General features: G+C 55.9%; 1 protein-coding gene and 1 long non-coding RNA gene across 9 annotated transcripts in view; one reads left to right on the top strand and one right to left on the bottom strand.

The window, feature by feature from the left end:
* The window catches only part of ZMIZ1 (zinc finger MIZ-type containing 1), a 192,538-nt gene that overhangs the window by 130,618 nt on the left and 38,933 nt on the right, over positions 1-22,987 (bottom strand). For 4 of the 8 annotated variants that reach the window (XM_084997405.1, XM_084997408.1, XM_013983374.3 and 1 more), the window contains exon 3: positions 19,286-19,366. The gene's annotated coding sequence lies outside the window, so the exon portion shown is untranslated. The remainder of the gene's footprint in view (positions 1-19,285; positions 19,367-22,987) is intronic. The other 4 variants (XM_084997406.1, XM_084997409.1, XM_084997407.1 and 1 more) reach the window with 1 other exon arrangement.
* LOC146396906 (uncharacterized) lies at positions 6,712-12,192 on the top strand. Its single transcript, XR_014828222.1, has 2 exons — positions 6,712-7,610; positions 7,794-12,192. It is a non-coding gene; the product is annotated as an uncharacterized LOC146396906 (long non-coding RNA).

Here is a 22,987-nt window from a genome sequence, read left to right as displayed (position 1 = left end):
AAACCTTGCTCCGCAGAGCCTTCCTCAGCAGCAGGCATGGTGACTGCATCACCTGCCATTGGATGGGCGACCTAGCAGGTGGGCAGCCCCTCTTGGAGGCTGTGATCTCCCAGCAAGTCTCCTGCTCCCTGCCCTCATAGATGGGAGGATGGGTGAGGGCGGGGCAGAGAGAGTACCAAACCAGGCAGCAAACGAGAGCAAGGGTAGGCAGAGTCTTGGCTCTGCCCTAACCTGCTGTGTGACCCAGGCCAGTGCACTGCCCTTTCTGAGTTCTGTCTTTTCTCTCTGGGAAATGAGTTGGGCTTGCTTTGCAGAACTGCTGGGAGAACTAAATTCAGTGAGCATGAGAGACTGTCTGACCCTTTTGAGAGGTGAACCCATCCACGTACACCTGCACACTCAGAGCTGGGGTGACGTCAGGTTATAGGAATCCCCATCCTGCCCCAAAGAGCACTTCACACCAGGCTGTCCTACCCGTGAGGTGTCTCTCAGGACTGGCACCAGGGCAAGAGTCCCCACTCTTCTTCCTCCAGCTCAGACTCCCTCAGCCCCAAACCTATAATCTCCAGCAGGGAAAATGACAGCCTTGCCCAGTGGCCGCCCCTGGCCGACGGGCGGGGAGCCGGGCGGTGGCCATGGTGGTGGCTGGGAGGCGGGCCCAGGACACACAGCCGCCAAGTCAGGGGAGGTCAATGGCAGGGGACAAGTGCTGTGGGGGTGGTGGGCTTTGGGTGGATGGACGATGGATGAGAGGGAAGCGGGGGGAGGGGAGGGCACAAGACCACAGGGTTGGCCTCAGGCTGATTTTCTGCAGAATATGGCCCAGGAAGGGTCAGCAAGGGGTTGTGACCCTGGAGCCAGGAGCACAGGGAGGCGGCCTCTGCAGAAAGGTGAAGGCCCCGCCGGAGACCCTGATGCTGGCCAGGCCTCTGGAGGCAGCAAGGCAAGCACTGCTCAGAGCCTGGGGGTTGGGAAGCTGCAAACACAGATTCCTGGGCTCTGGCCCAGCCCTGCGAGGGTCTGGGAATCTGCATTTGAGAATGAGCCCCTGGGATCCGGTTGCAGTGGGGCGGCAGGTGGCTGCTTGGGAACCACTAGATTTCCCCTGTCACAGGGAGGTGCTGGGGTTTGTCCCGCCTGGGCGGCCTTCTTCTCAGCACCAGCCTCCATCTGGCAGGAGGCAGGACCACAGCCGTGCCATGGACGCCCCGACCACGTCTGCCGGGCTCGGCTGCTCTCCACCTGTCTCCTCAGAGGCACGTGGCCGGTTTGTGGGCGGGGCTGCAGAGTGACCCCATTTACTGAGGCTCAGTCAGCAAGACTGGGGCCAGTCCCCGAGCACCCCTCCCACTGAGAACAGCTGTCAAAAAGCTGAAACCTTGGCACACTCTGCCTCCCCTCCGAACCTGCTCTGGCAGGGAACTGTCACCAGCTCCTAGAGCTGCTGGGCTCTGGTCCAGGGCCTTGTGGACCCTTAACCCATTTCTCCAGGGAATGAAGAGCTGGCCTCCTGGGAAAGGGACATCCCGCCCCAGGCCATGCTGCCCTGACTCTCCATGGCCTTGGACAAGTCATATGTCTCTCTTGGCCTGGGTATTCTTGTCTAAAATAGGAGGTGGGAAGAGGCTGGACTTGGCAGTGTGCAGGTGTGAGTGGGGGCACTCAGGGTGGACAAAATGGCTTGAACAGCAGCTGGGATGAGAAAGCCACTGGAAGCATGCCCCAGGCAGGCTGGGCTAGCAGACTGAGGCCAAGGCTGGATCTGGGGTTAGGGTTAAGGTCAAGGTTGAAATTGGAGTTGGGGTCAGTTCTGAATTTCTCTGACTGGTACTGTCTGAAAGTAAAGCCCTCTGAAGGCACTCGATACCTCCCAGCAGGGGCCCTTGGCAGCTGCCCCAATGTTTCTGGATCATATGAACAGATAGACCGAATGGCCACTCCAGAGGGCCATCTTGTGCTCCTTGACCACCAGGGAGCTCAGAAGAGAAAGGGGGTGGAGCCAACTTCCCATGGACCAGCTTGAGCACAGGGGTAGTAGGGCCAGGACTTATCCATGGGTGCCATGCTTCAAGCCCCAGGGTGCCAGGTCCTGGGGAGAGCAGGGCCCATTTGGGTATCAGGGCACCTGGGTCAGGGTCATGGGGATGGCCCAGCTCAGGAACTAAGGACACCTTCTTGGGGCCTCCACAGACACAGGCCGCACTGGGCCAGGGCTCCCAGCTGGCATCCCCATAGCCACCAACACACCTATTGTTCTGCTGGATATTTGGAAACCTGACCTCTTGAAAGAGGGTTATGCTTGAGGATAGGGTCCCCAGGATGGCTCTGGTTACACAGGCGTGCTGGGGTGTGCAGGGCCTGGCATCCTCAGCCAGTTCCTCAGGCCATGCCCCTGGAGAGGTGAATGAAGACCCAGGGCTGATCTCTGTAGGAAAATAGGCCACTGCCCCCTCCTGGCCGCCCCCTCCATCTTTTCCTTCCCTTTTGACATCCAGAATCATGCAAGGCACCCTCAGCACCCTTCCAGGAAGGGAAGAGATGGACAGGCGGTAGGACAGGTGAACTGGGGCCGGTCAGTCGTGGACGAGGCCTGTCTGCTTCTCTCTGCTCCAGAATGGTGATCCGAAGCTGGGGGCCCGATATGAAGGCGGGGAGCGTGAGTGGCCGTTGTTTCTGGGCCCTGCCCACCTGGTGCATCTGCTCACCCATAGCCTGGTCCCACTTGCCACAGCCTCGCCAGCCCCTTCCCTGCCCCCTCACAGGCCTGAGATGGCTGTCACCATGGCAACCCTGCTCATTCAGTCCAGGATAATGAAGCCAATGTGTTTTTCATTTCCATGAGCTGGAGTGTGGAGCAGCACAGGGGAGGGGGCTTTCCCTTACCCTCCCCTCCTCTGGGGGAAGGTGGGCTGGAGACAGAGAATTGGGGGGCCTGAGCAGAGGAGGCAGAAACACCATCAGGCAGGGGGATGAGACCTGGAGCCACCAAGCTTTGATCCACCACAGTGCCCTTGTGGCTGGATAACACCAGCTAGAATGGTAGGCCTCCCTGCCAACACCCAGACCAGGAAGGTTGGCTTAGAACCAGGCAAAGCAGGGCTCCATTTCTAGCTGTGTGACCTTGGGCTAGTGATCTCACCTCTCTGGTCTCATTTTAGTAGAAAAAAGGTCAGCCAAGCATTTCTTGGGTCCTTTCTGAGTGTTTGGCCTTCTGCTGTCCCCAGAGAGAGGGGACCCAGACAGAGCCCCTGTCCCCCAGAAGCCCACGGATTATCAGGGGAAGGAATCTGTACTGGCACATTTCTTAGCCGTAAAAATGAGGTCAGTAACTCTTACCTGTTACTACATTTGTGTTACTACTGGGGGCGGGTACATGAAATTATGCATGTGAACATGCTTGGTGTACACAGCAGGTGTTTTATAAGTGCTAATCTCCCTTCTTTTCATCATCCTGGGTCCCTGGCCTGCAACGCAGAGATAGCGGATGTTTAAGAAATGCTCACGTGCGAGTTGGCAGTCAGAGCTGCCTAGAGGCCTCTCCTTCCCAGAACTGCCTATTCAGCTGGAGGGGAAACTGAGGCCTGAGCAAGGCTGGGCTGCTGGGAGAGCAGGGTGGGAGAGTGGTAACCCTGGGCCAGCCCACACTGTCGGTGGCAGGGCTCATCAGTGGCCCAGACAGGGGAGAGCAGGGCTGTCTGGGAAACCCTGGGCCCAGACGCCACCATCACGCCCCCTCCCCCAGCCCCTCTTCAAGGGCAGGAAGCCAAAAGCACTCACGCAGAAAACCCTGGCCTGTCTCCCCCCCAATAATTCAATCACCTTGGAGGCCAGTGGCCCTCTCTCCTGGCTGGGCTGACAGATTAGAGGGGGAGGGAAGGGAAGCATGTGCAGGGAGGGGGAGGGGAGACAAGGAAAAATCAGAGCAGGGCTTGAAAAATGAAGAAATAAACCTGCCGGGAGGGAGGCAGCCTCGATCCATCCTCCATAAAGCTGTCTTAGGGCCACCAAGGACGTTGGCGGCCAGAGGGGACTGGAGAGGGCTCCTCCCGGGGCCCCTGCCACCCCTGCTCAGCCAGGCTCCAGCCCCTGACTGGTGAGGGCCTGGGGGGGCGGGGAGGGCTGGATGGGCTTGTGGGTTAAAAGGGGCAAAGGTGGGGGAGGTGCAGCTTTCAGGAGAAAAGGGCCAGGAACGGGGGCCTCTTGTCACTGAGGCTGAGCAACACCTGCACACAGTCGGCACGCAAGGCCCGGCTGACCCGTGGGAGGAGTGCGTGGCTGTGTCCGCAGGCAGCTGGCAAACAGGCCTCAAAGCAGGCTGACTAGGTGTGAGCGCTGGATGGAACCCGTCTGCCCTTTGGCCTGCGTAACAGATGGGGAGACAGGCCCAGAGTCACACGCAGATCAGAGCTGCTTGGGTTCTCCAGCCTGGAGTCCAGGCTGGGCCACCTGACCATGACCTACAGGCTGAGGGGTGCCTCTCCCTGCGAGTCCCTGAGAGGGCCCCGTCGTACCTCCTGGGGATCACTCCACAGGGCCCTTTAAGAATCACATTTTCTAGGAACATTGAATGATTCTGAAAACTGCTCATGAGATAGGTAAGTGGAAAGAGAAGGAAAAAAGAATTACAAAGTGACCAGCAAGAAATACATCAGAATGTTGACCAGGAAGACCTCTGGTTGGAAGGATGATGGGCGGTTTTTGTTTTTCTTCTTTCAACTTTTCTGTGACATCCAGACTTTCTACAATAAGCATGCACTGCTTTTACAATAAGGACAAAAGGACATTATTAGAGTTTAACATAAGTAAGCCCCTTCCACTAAGAGTTTCTTGTGCCACATTCTCCATTTACAGGACAACGTCAAATGAAACTCTTGCTGGATTTAGGCAGCAGCTTCACGCAGGCACACGTGCCCACTCACAAGAGCCTTCCTTGTGAAGTCACTCCAGGCAAGAGGGAGGGGACCAGGGCTGCTCTCACTTTGCTGTGTGACTTTGGGGGGGTTCTGTACCTTTCTGTGCACTAGTGTTCTCTCTTTGCCCTGCTCACCTCACTGGATGGGTGCCGAGGCCTCCTGGGCCTGAGCGTGCTTAAACCAAACTCATAAGCCTTTATGAATTAGGGGCACAGGGCTTCTCATCGGAGGGGCACTGTCTGGGGTAGAGGGGGCAACTGAGGTACCTCCAAAGACTGGGCAGCCGGGCGCAGGGTGGAGGAGCCAGGCCAAGCAGCCGCCAGGAGGCCAGGGGCCAGCTTTCATCCCCTGTTTACAGTGGAAACACAGACTTGAAAAGGTTTCACTTTTCCACTGTTTTTGTGGCGGTGCTGTGGGGAGCAGGGCTTCCTGAGAGCGAGGCCAGCTTTCCAAGGCCACACCGAGTCCAGCCCTGCGCTGGCCTCCGACAGGAAACATCATGTTTTCAATTTACGGGTCCCTGCCAGGCGCTGAGAGCAGGCCCTCGATCCACCAATCGGCTGTGTGGGGAGAGCAATTCCAGGCCCCGCCACCCTTGGGAGTCCTCGCAGGCCTGGCGGAGCTCCGGGACTGCAGAGGGACCTCATGGGATCCCCCAGGGGCCTTGCTCCGGGACAACTCTGCCCATGGTTTCAGCAGCTGATGCACCTGGACATTCCACTCCATAAACTCCAATCCCTGGCCTTCCGCCTTCCTCATCGGCTTATCCTCCTCCCTTGTGGACAGATGGGGAAACTGAGGCCCACAGAGAGAAGAGGCTTCCCAACACCACCAGACTATCAGCGAAGAAAGAATGGCCTCAATCCAGATTTGCAGATTCCCAATGGAATCCCTGGGCAAAAAAAGGACTGTCCTGCAACTGTCCCCCCGCCCCCTAATGACACTACGCTGATGATAGCTGACCGCCACTGCACACCAGGCACTGTGACCACATTTAAGCCACAGAACAGGCCCATGAGCTACCTGATCTTCGTATCTTACAGATGAGGAAATAGGCCCAGAGGGGGCTGGAAACCTCTCTAGGGTCATGTGGTGACACGGAGATGGGGGTCTCCATGCCCCTGCAAAGCTGGCCTTCTCCACTCCTTCCTGATGCTGCTCTCGGCTCACTTCCCTGGTGTTTGGTGCTGTTCTTGTCTAGGCTGGCATAGCTTCACTACCATGCAGGTCCAGCCGGTCCCTCCCAACTCCAGGCACTTCTGGAACTTCCCAGTAAACCGAGCAATGCAGGTGGGCAGGAGGCTGTACTGTGGCACCCACGAGGACCTTGGGGCTGATGCCCCACCTCCCTGCTGCACAAGGGGGACTATGGGGTAGGCCTTGGGGCTCTAACAACCCAGGCTTCTGTCTCTGCCTGCTAGAGTGTCAGCCTGTGGGGACAAAGACCTGGTTTCTTGTTCACTGAGGTTTCCCAAACACTCGGAAAGGTGCTGGGACATGGCAGGTGTTACAGCAACACCTGCTAAATGATTGATTGAGGGGTGGTGGTTGGGTGGGCGCTCTGCTCACACGGTGGGTCTGTCGAGGCCTGGAAGCTCTTCTCATTAGCCACGTATTTATGATGTTTCCAAGGGAAGAGGAGATACATCGCCGCCCCATGGCCCTGGCCCATCACTCCATTAGGCTTCTCGCCTGGCTCCATCTGCACAGGGCCCCTTCCGTGCCATTTCTCATGTTCTGGGACTTGCTGAGTTAAGCACTAGACAAAGGACGCATTTTCAGGGATCATAATCCCTTGCTTGTTTTTTTTTTTTTTTTTTTTTTTTCTTCCCGCAAACTGTCCTCTCCCTGCTTCTTCCTATCCAAGGCATCCCTATTTCCAAATGGGAGCCACTTTCCAGGCAGGTGATGGCCAGGCTCGCACCAGCTCTGAGGAGTCCCTGGGCTGGGCTGGGGAGGCACACTGTAGACATGGACACAGAGCCTTCTGGGTGCAGAGAACACCAGGGCTACTGGGGGGGCAGGTGCTCAGGCTGCAGCTCTGGGTTGCATTCCTGCTGGTCAGACTGTGAGGAGCTGGGCTGTGCCTTTAGGAATGGGGAGGAAGCTGCACTTAGCTTGCAGGGGGCAGAGGTGTGTGTGTGTGTGTGTGTGTGTGTAGGGAGTGGGAGGGACACACATAGACAGGCACCCACATAAGCATGCACACATCCAGAGAGGGAAGTAAGAGATTGAGGGAAAAAAACCAGCAAGGGACCCAGGAAGAAAAACAGCACAAGTTAGGGAGGCCATAAGGGACGACCAGCACCGAGATGGAGTCTGAAAAATAGCTGATATAGGAGTTCCTGTTGTGGTGCAATGGAAACGAATCTGACTAGGAACCATGAGGTCGCGGGCTCGATCACTGGCCTCACTCAGTGGGATAAGGATCCGGCGTTGCCGGGAGCTGTGGTGTAGGTCGCAGATGATGCTCGGATCTGGCATTGCTGTGGCTGTGGTGTAGGCCAGCAGCTGTAGCTCCGATTCGACCCGGGCCTCCATATGCCGTGGGTGCAGCCCTAAAAAAAAGCCAAAAAAAGGGCAAAAAGCCGAGACAGAGAGCATCTATAGAAAGAGTGCCACCTGGAGTTGTGCAGTGCAGTTGCCCTGCATAGGACAAATCCAAGAGCAGAGGAAGGAGACAGACAAAACTGGTGCGTGAGAGGCAGAAGAGTGAGGGTGAGCAGGAGAGGGAGGGCCACACAGATAGGCAGATGGAGGAGCAACCATCACACCACTTCTTCAGGAGCCAATACCTGGTGGCTGGGATGGGCCATGCCTGTGGCCTTCATCCAGGGGCACCTCTGCCCGCTCTGTCTCACCTTCTCCTGCCCCTCCCAGTGAGAGCTATGTGTCCCAGGCACTCCTGCAACTGAACCCCCCCTGGCCGTGAGAACCGTCCAAGTTGATGATGGGAAGGGCCCTGAGCCCTGATACAGGCAGGCCTGACCCATGGCTGCTCTGGCCGCTTCAGAATCTCAGCTAAATCTGTAGAACGTACCTACTCTGAGCCCAATCCCCACCCCCCACCCCCGCCAGCCCGGGCCCCAGTAAGGAGGTCCTATTCTCATCTTATGAAGAAGAGGAAGGGCCTCTGGGAGGTCAGGTGATCTGACCTTACAAAGCTCAGGACCTGAAGATTTGAAGATAGGGGTTTGTCAGCCGCAAAACTGATATACCTCCAAGAAGCCTTCTCTGATCCTCTTGGTTGGCAGAGGGTTCTCCCCGAGCAATGCCCAGAGTGAGTGCTCTGTGCCTTGGGCCTGACTAAGGACTCGGGCTTGAAAGTCAGAGGGAGCTGGGTTCAAATTCTGGCCCCAGCTCCAAGAGGCTGTGTACCATGGATGTGCTGTTTGACTTCTCTCTTCCACAGTTCACTCATTTGCAACAGGCTCTATGAAGATTAAATTAGATAATGCATACAAAGTTCATGGGGCAAGTGTTAATTTTTTTGTCTTTTTATGGCATGTGGACGTTCCCAGGCTAGGGATGCCACAGTCACAGCAACGAAGGATCCAAGCCACATCCGCAACTCAAGCCACAATGCTGGATCCTTAACCCACTGAGGGATTGAACTGCATCCTCATGGATACTAATCAGGTTCTTAACCTGTTGAGCCACAATGGGAACTCCAGGAAGTGTTAACTCCACACAGTTGCCATTAAGACCCTGCCCTCGGCAATATAGCTTTGTGATTAACAGCAGGACAGGGTTTTAAATCCTGACTGGGTGACCTTGGGCAAGTCACTCTGTTTGCTGACTGAGGTCCACTCTTAAAATTCTTCTTTATTACTCTCCAGGAGACCCCTCCCCAGCCCCTAAAAAAGGTTGTCCCTGGGGCCTGAGGCATGTGCTGGCTGCCCTTTAACCCCTGTGTTCTTTTCTGTGCTCACAGCCACCAAGCTCCTGCCACTTCTCAGAATCTCCCCAGCCCAAGCCCTCTCTGGTGGAGCCATGCAATCTGGGTGTGGTCAGCCCCAGGGAACTCCACACCAGCCCCCGGTAGAGGGGTCCTAGTATCTCTAGTCAGCTCATTTTTGGTGCAGAGGCAACGGATTTGGAAAAATTATACTGCACTGAGATTAAATGCCTTTAATTCCTATTGAATCGCCCATCTGACTCACGGGCCTCCTCCCCTGGCTGGCCCCATGGTCATTACCATTTAAACACCTAAATTATCAAACTGCCCGGCACCAAAGGCTGGCAGATAATTTATTTCCATTACAAAAGACTGACTGGGGGAAGGGCCCATTCTCTAACCACTGGGAGGTCATCTTCCCACAGAGCTGGGAAGGCTCCGGAAGGACCTGTGCAAAGATTGGTAACAGAAGACTTTCAATGCTTTCTCAGAGTTTGTGTCCTCCTCTTTCTTTGGGTCAAAAAAGATGCTCCAGAGAGCCTTGAGTTCCATAGGCTGGCAGTGAGGGCCGAGGGGGTCGAGCCCATGGGAGAGGCAGGACACAGGAGTTTGGGGTCAGATGATATGCGCTCCATCCCGGCTCTGCTACCTGGTGACTTTGGCTGTCTTCCTGACCGTCCTCTGCCTCAGTTTCCCCATTTGCAACATGGAGATGATAGCAGTGGTCCCAACCTCATAGGGTGTTGCTGGATGGAAGATGCTGTATCGCCTGCTGACATCATTATTATTATCCTCAGAGGGTCCTGTGTCTTGGCTCTTCTCTTTCAGTGACAGAGGTGTGATGGGCAGTCATTTTCCTCTTGTCCAGGAGCTCCAGGGTGGGTGGTTGTACAAGTGTGCCCCAGGGAGGCTCCCCCACCCTGCAGCAGGGCCCTGAGTATCTTGGCCCACTGAGTCCCCACTAGATCAGCTCCTATACTGAGCCCTGGGCACCAGCTACCCTGGGTTCTGGGGAGTTATGCTGGACCACTCTCAGCTCTGCTCCCTGTCCCTAGGCCTTGTCCCCATCTCTTTGTCCCTGCTCCTTCCTGACCTGGGTTCTCAGTCACTTGGCAGAGACCAGAGTGTGTGTCATGTGCAGATTCATTCGATCTGCTTTTATTGAGCAACTACTATGTGTTGTTCATTCCTGCAACACTCAAAGGATAGCTACTCTGTGCTGTTCATCCACTTACTAGGCGCATGGCCTAGAGTGTCCCAGGCCTGAGTGCACCGCTGCTAAGGCACAGCCTCACTCCATTCAGTGAGCCTCTCTGCTGCTCCCTGATGCAGGAGAGGGCTGGGTGTGTGCCTGCTGATGCTCTGGTGCAAATGACACCACCCAGCCCCCCCAACACGCAAGCACACTTAGGCATCTATCTATCTAGGGTTCTGGTTTGGACCACACCTGACCTAAGGCTGTGGCTTTTTCTGTCTCACTTCGAGCCCTACCTGAAATCCTTGAAGTCTTTCGCGTGTTGATTGGCTCCAATCAGCCTCCTCCAGGAAGCCTTCTGCAGCTCTCGCTCTGCAAAAACTCCTCCTTGATTCTAACACCTCCCTGGTGCCAGGGGCACTAGGTACATCACTCATTCTGTTTCCTGCATGTAAGACTTGGCCCAGACTGTGAGCCACCTGAAGGCTGGCATGGGGTCTTTTGCTTCCTTTTTATCCCCAGCAGCTAACACAGACCCACACAAACAGTAGGTGCTTACTAAATACCACCACCTTACTGACTGCGGATGCAGAGCATGCAGAGGACAAGCTTGCGCAAGGGCCCTGTACCAGGCACCAGTATGAACCAAGGACCCATGTGGGAGGAGAGAGAGCCGCCGGCCCTGGCCCACACAAGGGCTGGCAGTACCAGCAGGATGCCAGTGGCCAGAGCTGCATAACCCAGACCTTGGGCACCAGACTCTGACATCATCCCAGTTGGGGGTGAAGGCCCTGGTAGGAATAATTTATCCTCTGCCACCTGCCAGGGTCCAGCTGCCTCGAACGAGGTCTTTTTAGGGTGCAGGGCCAGTTTTTCACCTCTGCCTGTTAACTTCCCTGAGCACCAGTGAGTGGAAAATGGGAGGGAACCAGCGAGTAAGAGCCTTGTCATTTCTGGAGTATGTTGCCCTCTGCGTGGATATTCCTGGAAACCTTCCATGAGGTGTCCTTGGCTGGGGAGGGAAGACTCAGGGCATAGGAGGGACTATTGATTTAGGCAGAGCAGCGCAGGTCAAAAAAGGCCCAGTGTTTAGGAGCAGTCGGTCCCTTGGTCCCTGTGCTGAGACAGCCCTCATCTCTCCTCAGGAGCTTCAAAGGCTGGTTTAGGGTTCAAGCCTGTCAGGCCTACCATCCCAGATGGACTATCCAAGGAGTGAGGTGGCAGGTGGCCTGGCACGGCCCAGAGATCAGACCACAAGCCAAGAGGCCTGGTTCCAGGCCTGCCCCGCACTTCTGCCTGTGGGAACCGGCAAGTCACGTTCCACCCTGGGCCTCAGTTCCCCTGTCTATAAAAAGAAGGGGCTCCAGAAGGGCCACCCTCTAGTTCTGACAGTGCAGGTTCCCATGTGGGTTAACTAATAAAGCTCCAAGGTCCCTCAGAGGAGCCAGATGGGCCCACTCACGCTGCCTCCCTGGGCTGGCCCCAGGCTAGTGGTCCGGCTCGGCTTGCCAAAGAGATCTCAGATCTGAGTGGACCCAGCAGATGCCTACTGATCTAAGGCCTCCTGTAAGGCCTTGGGGAATCACCACGAAATGGCACGTCATGCCCAGGGAACAGCTTTTCTGTCCCTAGGGCCCTGGGGCTGGCAGGCGGCTGCGGACCTGAACCCTCTGTGGTCAGAGGGAATGAAGCTGAAACCTACAGATCTGACCCAGAGAGTATGGCAGGTGAGATACCCGGGACTGTCCTTTTGGTTATCATGTTTTTGTTGTTGTTGTTGTTTTTTGTTGTTTTGTTTTTTGCTTTTTAGGGCCACACCTGCTGAAGTTCCCAGGCTAGGGGTTGAATCAGAGCCGTAGCCACCGGCCTATGCCACAGCCACAGCCACAGCCACAGCCACAGCAATGCGGGATCCGAACTGCATCTGCGACCTTATACCACAGCTCCCGGCAATGCCATATCCTTAACCCACTGAGCGAGGCTCGGGATTGAACCCACATCCTCATGAGTAATAGTTGGTTTGTTTCTGCTGAGCCACAGTGGGAACTTCTATCATGGGGTTCTAAGGCCAGGAAGAACCCTTATAGATCATCTAAACCCCTCACTTATTCATGAGAAAACAGCCACAGAGAAGGACAGGGCTTGTCTAAGTACCCAGTGAGGCTGTGATAATGTCTATGGCCCTACCTCTGAGCCAGCTCCCCTTCGATGGCATCAGAGTATCCCAGACTGGCATGATCACAGGTGTTCTACGGGGTATCAGTTAAAAATTCTGAGCCCTAGGCCTAACTCTAGCTATAGAATCAAACTCTAGGAGAGGAGAGGAGCCTAAGAATAGGCATTTAAACAAGTGCCCCAGGTGGCCTGCTTGTGCGGGCCCTTTGGGGAGTGTCATCTTAAGTGTTATTCGGACAGTTCCCAACTGAGCGCTCTGGAGAGGACCCAGAAGGCCAGTATCCCAGCAGGAGGCAAGTATCTGGGTACCAGACCTAACAGATACCAGCCTCAAGAAGATGCTTCAGTGCTGAGGGGTGGGAGATGTCTCTGTGAGGGCATCTGTCTGCTGTCAAAGAGAAGACTGGCGACTGCAGCCATTGCTACATTTCAGCCCCACTACATTTCACACCCTACAGGTGGATAGGCTTCTGCCCACTTATAGATGAGGAAACAGAGGTACCAGAGATGAAGGAACTTGTCCAGATTCACTCAGTTGAGAGGTGGCAGAGTAGGGATTTGAGCCCAGAAGTTCCTGTCCCTAAGACCCTCGCTTTAATTGCGTGTCACACTGCATCCCTTACCACATCGAAGCTGACATGAGTGGATTCGTGGGTGGTGAGCTCCCCAGCAGCAGAGGTAATGCAAGCAGCTATTAGAGGATCCTTGGCAAGCCTGGGATGGCCTTGATCAACCCTCCTGGAGCTGTGACCGGGGACAAACTAAGCCGGCTAAAGGATGCAAGGGTGTTCATTGGGTTTCTTCCGCACAGAGAAAAATGGTCCAAGTATTTACAGGTTCTAGTTCATCAAAGTCCTCCTGGCTCAACCTTTGGAGCTGCCAGACAGGGGATGCCCGGGAGTCTCAGTGGAAGGCATTTTTGGGGGTGGAGATAGCAGGAAGTTCAAAGGGTTGGCTCCCCAGATGGTGACAAAGGCAGGGTGGGGGTGGCTGGGGTGGGGAGTCTGGGTAGGGGCGGGGCTGAGTGGGCTCAGCAGGGGTCACCCAGTTGAGGGCTGTCCACCCACCAAAGTATGGGCCAGATGGAGGGGCACCACGAGAGCATTCCACGTGGGTCATGAAGCAGAGATGCTCCCACGGGCTCTGAAAGAGGTCCCCAAAGATGCCTCAAGGAAGCAATGAAGGGTCCCAAACAGCTGTGAGGCAAGATGTGCTGCTTCCCAAACCGGAACTGAAGAACGGTGAGAAACACTTCTTAGGAGAGCCAGATGGGAGGCAAAAGCTTCCACACACACCCCTGCTCTCCATTCACTGGGGAGGGGGGAGGAGCAGGGGCTGGTGCTCCCTAGTCAGCTCGCCGAGGGTGTATGGAGTCCCCACAACTCGGGTGCTTTGGAAGGTTACCTGAGCACTGTTTGTCCAGCAGCCATAGCAGCCTGACACCTGTAGGATCACATTGAGGTGACTGTCTCCTCCCTATGTCCGCACTGGCCACAGCCCAGAATCGACACATCAGACAAGTAGACCGGATGCTTAGGGAGCCGGCGCCAAAAGGGCACGTGTGTACCATGCTGTGCAGGACACTGTTTCTCATAACCTGTGCTCAGACTCAGAGTCCTTCTTGATACAGTCTGCCCAACACGTTAAAAACTAGCATGCCAGATAAAATTTCCTTGCCGTCTCCATAGGAAATTGAGGGCACATGGGCTGGAACGAGGACCTGTGCCAGGGTCATGGTTCAGAGTCTCCGAGCCTTCAAGGGGTGTGCACTCCAGTTGGGGGAAGAGGTTGGCTGCTTTGTAGGAGCAGCGGCCAGGAAAGGCCCCGGGTGCGTGGGGCTGAAGGAGGACATGGATGTGTCTCATGGGGTAAGCTCAGCACACGCACAGCCCCTCCAGGAGGTGGGGGTGGTGAGGGGCATTTCCTTAGGCAGGGGTCCCACAGAGGGAGGATGAGCCCAGCACCTGAACCTCGAGACTTCCCACCACGACGCCTGTGTGGAGGCAAACAAGAGCGCCACTGTCAGAGGAGTGAGTGGGCAGCACAGTGCAATCGGCGAGGCTGCAGGTGACAAGGGGGGAAATCAACTCCGGAGGGCGGGGGCCTCTGGAGGGGATCTGGAGGGGCAGTTTGGCTGTTAGTCTGCTCCGGAGAAACTCTTCCTCTCTGGGAGCCCCTCAAGGTGGGCAGGGCTGGACTCCAGGGAGACGAGAGATTCCCTTCTCTTGGCTCCTGCCACCCTTGCCCCAGGCATCTATCTCCCCGCCCTGTGGGAAACCTCCGTGTTCACAGGTGCACACCCATTGGGCACCTCTGCAATTCAGACTGCCTCTGGGATGATGTGGGAAGGGGTGGAGGGCAGGATGTCCTCCCTTCCCGGGCTCCAACCTTCAACCCTGTGTTCTAAGGAAGGAAATTGCGGCTGAAAAGGGGCGGGATGGACCCCAAGTGTGGCACAGCCTGTGAGAGACGCCTGGGTCTGGGGCTGTTTGGGGATGAGGTGGGGAAGCCCATGAGCCCTGGAACCCCCTGCTGGGGAATAGAACCCTCCGCATCATCTCTCCTCTATTCTTCCTGAGGTCGCCTGGGTACTAGCCACAGTCCTGCCTGCCTCAATTTACCTTTACGACCAGCGCAGTGTGCCCAGTTCTTTATTCGGAAGAGCAGGATGGCAGCAGCCTTGCCTACAGAGAGCATACTCACTTTGCAAACTCTTCATCTACGAGATATCTTTCTCCAGCCTCAGTTTCCCCCCACTGCCAGTGAGGAAGCCTGGCCCGCAAGGCTGCAGGGTCCCGCATGGCAGCCAAGAACCATAGCACACGCGGCAAATGAACGGCAAAGTCTGTGATGCGCTGTCTGTGTTAGACACACAGAAGGTTTTGGAGGCTTAGTAGGAAAAAAGAGTGTAAAACATCCAATATGTAATCACTCCAACACAGAAGGAACACAAAATAAAAGACGTCGGGGTGGGCAGTCTGATGAGTGCTCTGAAGGGCACCAGAGCACTCAGAGAGGGGGCTGAGTTAAGAAGAGTTCAGGAGGAAAACGACCAGGGCCTTTGAGGAAGGGAGGTCATGGCCCGGGGGACGAAGCCGCATCCAATCTTGTGGAGGAAGCATGGCTTGAGAAAGGCTGCAAAAGATTCGAGTCCCGTGCAATAGGGCAGAGGGCTCTTGAAGCAGGAAACGCAGGAGAAAGGGGCAGCAGTGGGGACCTGTGACAGCAATGGGGAGGGGGCGGCGGCCCATCAGAGTTGCGGCACAGGACACCGGCAGACGGCTAGTGTGTGATGTGGCCATGAAGGAGGCTAGGGCCAGGTGGTGGCAGCTTCAAATGCCAGGCTGAGCCAGCGGGGCACACAGCAGGCACTTGCAGGAAGACTGGCTGGCCAGGGATGGGGATGGAGGGAGGTCCCCAAGGACATCCAGGTGAGTGGGGACGCCAGGGCCCATCACCCACCTCACAGACCCCTGAGATCCTCCAGGCCCACAGTTGTCCGGGAGCCCACCCTCTGGCGCCTTCTCTCCTCCGAAAAGGACAATTTATTTATTCATGAGCATACACTCGCTCCCACCAGGCAGCCAGCTCCTGGACACCTCACTTCTAATTATAGCAGGAATTTCATTAGTGCTGGAGGGAAATGCCGGGTTTCCGACTGCCCCTGTTAGTGGACGCAGACTCCCTCTTTCTCCCTTGCTTGAGATTGTGGCCAGAGGCCCAGGGCAGCACAGAGTGGCAGCCATAGGGGCAGATCTCGGAGCCAGGAGATGGGGCTCCATCCTGAGTGGTTAGCATGGCAGGTCCATGGGGATGGGATGGTGTCCTCACCCGGGGGATGGGATGGGACCCACCACACACAGCGCACAGCCTCCGAGCGGCGGGATTGCAGGGTGCTGCTCGGACGTCTCTAAAGAGCAGGGTGGGAGGGAGCTGTATGACGCCAGAGCTGCATCACTGGGCAAAAGGCGGCAGGTTGGGAGCTTAGGAGGTCTCAGCTCTGCGGGGTCCTGGGGTGAGGGAGGTGATGATGCAGAGCTGAGAAGGAGGCGGAGTGGGGCTGCTGCTGTGAGGCAGGAGAGAGGCGCCCACACAGAGAGAACCAGACAGAGAGAGACAAAGACAAGGAGGGGCAGACAGAAAGAGAGGCAGACAGACAGACAGACACACACACACAGACACACACGAACTAAGACGTGGAGGCCAAGGAGAGAAGAAGAAACAACTAGGGCCAAGTCAGCCAGGCTGCTCAGAGGACTCCCCAAGCAGATCCACCCACCTCCCCAGGGGGTGCCGGCTGGGCCCACCGCTCTTCAGACTAGACTCAGAGGCTTCGAGTCTGGAGCAGGAGGCATGGACCTCCAAGAACCACCTCCATCCATGACCAAGGGCAGGGCCAGCTGGGGGCTGGGAGGTCTGTGTTCTGGGTCCAAGCCTCATGTGTGGAGTTGGCCTGAGGTGCCAGGGCCAATTTAGTGACAAGGAACTCGCTACCTCCTCAGAAAGAAGCTTTAAAGAAAAACAATCTTCAGAAAGCTCAGACTCTTGGAAAGTTGAACTTGAGGACCCCAGAGAGACAGTATGGTTGCCCCTGAGGGGCCCAAGATCTGGTGGCCAGAGTCTGCCAGACAAGACTGTCCTTTCGATATTAGTTTGGAAAGTCACAGAGTTGCCCCATTACCCTGTCACTCAGAATGAGAACTAGAGGAAAAATATCCTGTAGCCAGGATCCCTCCTTGGTGGAGGACAGCCAACCAAGCCCCAAAAAAACCACTCCTTCATTTACTCACTCAACTGATAAGACATCCACTGGGTAACTACTACGGGCCGGGCACTAGGATGTGGCAGTGAGCAAGATTAATCATTTAAACTTCTTTCCTCGTCTGACACTTGACCTTCACCTATGCTACAGGTGGCAGAGGTGAGTCCAGGGAGAGGCAGCGACTTGCCCAGAGTCACACAGGGAGCTGATGGTTAAGGATAGAGCCTCACACACGATGCTGTAGGCACTGACCATCTGCCAGCCCCGGCAAGAAAGGGAGACGGCCGCACGGGCGCCATCCCCACCCCCAGCCGTTTCTAGGACACCGAGGTATTGATTACCACCCTCGCCTTGGAGTGGTTTTCTTTTCTTTTCTTCCACCAAGGCTTCCTCCTTTTTTTTTTTTTTTTTTTTTTTTTTTTAAGGAATAAACTCCAAGCCGCTCCTATGATTAATTACCAGCTGCCTAATGCTCCTCCACTGGCAATTTCTGGAAAGGGAATGAATTACCTTGAAAAACATCCAAAAAGAGAACTCACCGTGAAGGAGAATTTCAAAGGTTACCTCACAATTAGCAGTGGGCTCCCCTAGCCTTATCGAGTTGCCGGCAAGCCCTCCAAGGAGGGGTAGGCCGCCAGCCTATGGGGGCCACCCACGGGCTCCCGAGGGCAGCCCGGCTTGGAAGCTGGACCAATGCCACCCGGCAGAAATGGGGCTTGTTTCCTGAGCACCCACCTTGAGCCCGCCTGTAGCTCTGCCCCTGGTCTTAAGGCATCATGTACCACTTCATTCCTAGGTACCTCCCTCGGTTCAAACCCCTACTCCACCACTTACAGCTCTATGGGTTTCTTAACCACTCTGAGCCTCTGGAGAATGAGGCATTAAACACACCTCCTCATGGGATTACCATGTGGAGAAATATGTGTTTAAGGAGCGTAGTGCCTGGTACACAGCCGACTCTCACCAAGCTGTATCACTTAAAATATTCCTGGCTTCTAAGCATCCTCATAACAGCCTTCTCAGCAATGTTGGCATAATTATCCTCCTTCTCAGATGAGATTTCTCACGGAAGTGAAAGGACTCCCCCAAGGTCACGCAGCTGATAGCAGGAAGCCAGGACTTCCTACAGCACAAAGGGAGGTCGAGGCCCGCTCTCTGGTTTCAGAGCCTGAATGAAGTGCAGAGGTACCCCAGGGCTCACCTGGGCCTACGTCTGGGTACCTGGGAGCAGTGGGGCCTGAGGAAAGATGCCTCTGAGGGAAGCAGGAAGACAACAAGCAGGGCCTCACGTCAGGATGAAGACTCGGGCTCCCTGGGCTGGGCCCCAGAGCCTTGGGACAAAGGGCTCTAGCCCAAGTCAGCATTTCTGTGAAGGCCTCTCATCTCTGGATTGGGAGCCACAGAGAGTAAAGAGGGATTACACAGGTCACCCTCTGGCACAAGGCCAAGTGTCATCAACCCTGAAATGCCACTCTGTGATGAGACACACCAGTCCTGGGAGGCTCGGCTTGGGACCTTCAGGCTCCAGCTGTTCCCTGGGGGGCCGAAGCCCCCTCAACAGGCTAGATAACCACTTTGTGTCTATCTTGGCACTGGTGGGTCCTTGGGGGGAGGGGATGGTGGGAACGGAAATGTGGGAAAAGAAGGAAGGATCCTTGCATCGCTGAGAAAAATGACATATCCTGAGCATTTACCATGTGCCAGGTGTGCTGGCGCACCTGTGGGGGCAAGTGCTGTAGTCCCAATCCCTCTTTTATAGACAGGTAAACTGAGGCACAAGGAAACCGCACAAGGTCATGGTGGATGAGTGGCAAGGCCAGGATTTGCAATCAGGCACCCTGACCTGAGTCAGAGCCCAGAGAGGTGTGAAAGCTCAGACGTCATCTCAATGCGATTGTGGGAGAGAAGTGGGTGGGACAGCCATAGCACCCATCTCAAGGAACAGTCCTCTCTGTTCACCCAGGCCTCTTACAGTATGGCTACCATGTTGCTTAGCAGTAAGGCTCATGTGCCACAGAGTTGGGTGGTACCGACAGGGCTGCTGTGCCAAGGCTGGAGATTCCAAACCTGCCCCTCTCCCTGAGTGCATCTCCCGACCCCTGCCCTGGCAGCCACTCTAGAGAAAGGCCAGGACTAAGAGGCCCCTGGGGGCCCTTTTGGGGGCTGATGATGGTCTCAGTGGGGGTAGGGTGAGCGTTGCACCCAATCCTGCCCTTGAGGGCTGTGCCCCAGTCAAAGCTGCAGTGCACTGGGGTTAGCACCTGTCACCCAGTCACGACACATCTGCCTCGGCCCCAAGCATCCCGGCCCAGCTGCCCTCACCAGCCCAGTGGCACACCTACCTCAGTGACCCACGAATCACCAGCGTCTCACGTGCCGGTCAGCAGCTGGCAGCCCCTCCGCCTCACTCCAGCTCCATCCTGCTGCAATGAGAAGGCAGTCAGGGACCACTCACAGCAGGGACCCCAGAACTGACCTGCAGGAAGTTTACCACAGGCCAAACCCAATCATCCCTTCCTGACAGATGGGAAATCTGAAGGAGGGAGAGGAAAGAGGCATAATGCTGAAGGGTTCTAACACAAACAGGCTCCTGGCACCCTACATCTGCCAGTTACCGGCTATGCGATTGCAGATAAGCTTCTGACCTCTCCGGGTTTCAGTTTCCTCATCTGCCAAATGGGATGATGGTGATCTCTCCCAGGGGTTCTGGGAAGATCTAAGGACATATGGTGAAAGAAGCACTCAACATTCATTCACTCAAGAAACATTTAGCAAACACCCCGTGCTATGAACAGGATAGCAGCCCCATCCTTAGGAACTCTGATAACAGGCAAAGAACCAAACCATACATAATTAAAAGTGGTGTCTCACAGAAAGAACAAGCATAGGGGTGACACAGCATAGATTCAAGATTCAGGGGCATCTCTTTGGGGAAGTAAAGTTGAAGGATGAGCTAGAGAGAGGCAGGTCAAGATGCATGGAACAGCATTCCAGGCACAAGGAACAGTACATGTGAAGACTCCAAATCAGGCAAAAATGCCTCTTTCAGTGGAGAATTTGACAGTGGGTAGTGTGGCAGGTGCGGTGTGCAAGGGAAAGAGGGAGTGGAGTAAGTGACGGCTAGGAGGCAGGGCTGAGCACCGAGAGGGGGGACAGAAACCACAGGAGGGTCTAAGCACCTGAGGGACATGAACCCAGGTCTTGTTTGAGAAGATCCCCATGGCTGCTGGGAAGAAGGGCTTCAATGGGACAGGAGGAGGCAGGGAAACCAGTGGGGAGGCTGTCCCAGGGGTCTGGGCCAGAGGCAGTGGTGCTCAGAGCAGAAGGCAGTTGTGGTAGGACCTGCTCGTGCGCTGATTATGTGGGGAACCCAGTCCCTGTGCCCCCAAGTAGCGGGGGCATGATTATCCTTACTGGGTGGGGTCCAGCTGCCCCACCTCTACAATGGGCACCAGTGCTCTCCTCTCCTGTCCATCCATAGGGCCCCCAGGAATCAGGAGGAGCAGACCCAGGGGCCTGGCAGGGGGGCTTTCCTGGAGTCCTGGCTGCAGGGCAGGAGGCGCAGAGCCCCAACTTTGAGTCCCAGCTATGAAGGCACCTCACTGAGTGGCTCTGGTGATCACGTTCCCTGCACCTGCGTGCCCTCCCCTAAGAAAGAGGGAACCTACATGCAGGGCTGAGCGCCTCCTGGGATGAAGTCTGTGGCTACAGTGGGAGTGGGCGTGCCCAGGCCGCAGTAAGCGTGGGCTCTCCCATGTGCCGGGAGCTGGCACAGGCCTCAGACCTAGGATCGCCTCCCTGTGCGGCAGGCAGGGAGAGAAGTAGTTGCCTATGGCTGGCTTCGACAAGGGGCACCACGGCCTGGCATTTGAGAGGTGGATTCAGTAATAAGAACGATCTGGTTCAAGGCAGGTTTCATCCCCTTATCAAGTGTGACTTTAGGCAAGTTTCTTTCTTTTTTTTTTTTTAATAGGCAAATTTCTTTTTTCTTTCTTTTTACAGCTGCACCCGAGGCATATGGAGGTTCCCAGGCTAGGGGTCGAATCAGAGTGGCAGCTGCCAGCCTACACCACAGCCACAGCAATGCGGGATCCGAGCCACGTCTGTGAGCTACACCATAGCTTGTGGTAATGCTGGGTCCTTAACCTGCTAAGCCATGACGGGGACTCCTGGGCAAGTTTCTTAAACCTCTCTGTGCCTAAGTTTCCTCATCTGTATTAGGCAATATAGCGATAAGAAGTGGACCTCCTTCAAAGAGTGGTACAGACTGTATAAGGTAATGCACATGACTGCTGGACACACAGGCAGTTTGGGGGCTTTGTCAGATGAGGCTAAATTACCTTGCAGGAGTTTTTGCCAGGCTTCATAGAGTGCTGGGCCCCTAAACCCCAAGCTCCCAGAGCCAGGCCCGGCACCCCCACCCCACACGGGAAGAGAATGTCTCTGTGTCCTGACCCGTCAGTTCTGGCAATGCCCAAACTCTGCTGGCCTTGACTTCAACTCTCCCATTTCACAGAGGAGGAACCACAGATGGAGGCCCAGAGGGCACCCCATCCCGGGGTCATGCAGCCAGTCAATGGTTGGGCCAGAAGTGGAATCAGCCTCCTGCTTCCCCACCGCCCACAGCTCAGGCCTTTCCCAAAGGCGGCTGGCCGCAGAGCCGCTGACAAAGAGAAAATAATTATTTTGGCAGCTGAGACAGAAGCCAGAGCCGGAAAGTCCTTGCTCACTTGGTGAGCAACGTCCAGCCCCGAGGAATGAAGCCCGCCCATCCTGCCTCGCAAAGGTACTCTGGCTCACGGCGCACACGCCTGTGTCCCTCTGACCCCAGCTACCCCGGTTGTTTGGTATTGGGCTCATGCAAAGGAGCAAACAGAACAGAGAGGGGAAGATGCCTGTCCAAGGTCACACAGCAGGGGTACCACACTGTGGGGTCACCAGGATAGGAACTCAGGGCTTGGTCGAGAATTAACCCTTTGCCCATGAGCCTGCACTGGACCCCTACCTGGTAACGAGAGAGGACCAGAAGGCTTGTCTTGACTGGGTTATGCCTGGGATACTTCTTTAGCCTTCAGTGAAATACTGTGACATAGAAATTAAACTAGCACTTTCAATTTACGCACAAGGCCTAGAGAAGTTCTATAGCTTCCTAAGGTCATACACAAGTAATAAGGAGCAAATAAGTAACAAAAACAGAGCCGGGACATGAGCGGGTGGTCTGCCCCCACTCGGGTTCTGCCCATCACCAGATGACCAGCCAGGGAGCCCACACCCTACCCAGTCGGCACTGGGCACTCAGCTCCCTGGGCCCTGTGTGCTGGGTCAACTCACACTGGCCATCCAGACAGGCTGGGGTGCAGGTGGGGGAGCCAGACCCAGGCAGGGCTGTGAACACAGAGGCAGTATCATCCACCCCCATGCCCATCCCCAGAGTGCTCTTAGGTGAGCCTCACAGCTTGCAGGGGTTTGGCCACCTGGCAAGACCAATGAGAGGTCCCGTCCTGGTCCCAGCCTGAGCAGACCACAACCACAAAGGACACAGATCCACGTGGGTAACCGTTTTCTGCTTAAAAGCATCTCTGCTTAACGGAGCAGTGCATAGCCTGAGACTCAGGGTCGAGTGGGGTGGTGGGACCCGCCCAGTCTCCCTGAGGGATGGACACCCTACTGCCCAGAGGGCTGTTGTGGGTGTCCTCAGCTCAGGACCCTCACTTAGGTTGGGAGAAGGGAAGGCCAGAAAGGGCCAAAAGGGGCAATGTGCAGACCACCAGCAGAAACGTGCTTTTACCCTCATGGCATGTCTGGAGCTCCCCGAGGGCAGGGCCAGAACAAGCGCCTATTGTGCAGAGTGGGACACTGGGCTCCAAGGGAGGGGAGAGCTGCCATGGGCATCGTACCTGGGAAGCGGCATGGCTGGGTCTGGGACTTGGCAGGGGTCACTCAGGCGTGGGGACTGTCCCAGGACCCAGATGGATTCTCCCAGCCGCACCCCTCTTTCCCATCCTCTGCTCCTCTAGGGATCCCCTGGGGGAAGGGACCTGGGT

The sequence above is a fragment of the Sus scrofa genome, chromosome 14, assembly GCF_054392235.1.
Source record: "Sus scrofa isolate SSC_HxYL_T2T_F1_AM1 chromosome 14, Sscrofa_HxYL_maternal_Yorkshire_Landrace_v2.0, whole genome shotgun sequence".
NCBI classification, from domain to species: Eukaryota; Metazoa; Chordata; class Mammalia; order Artiodactyla; family Suidae; genus Sus; species Sus scrofa.
This window is presented reverse-complemented; position numbering and strand designations above follow the sequence as displayed.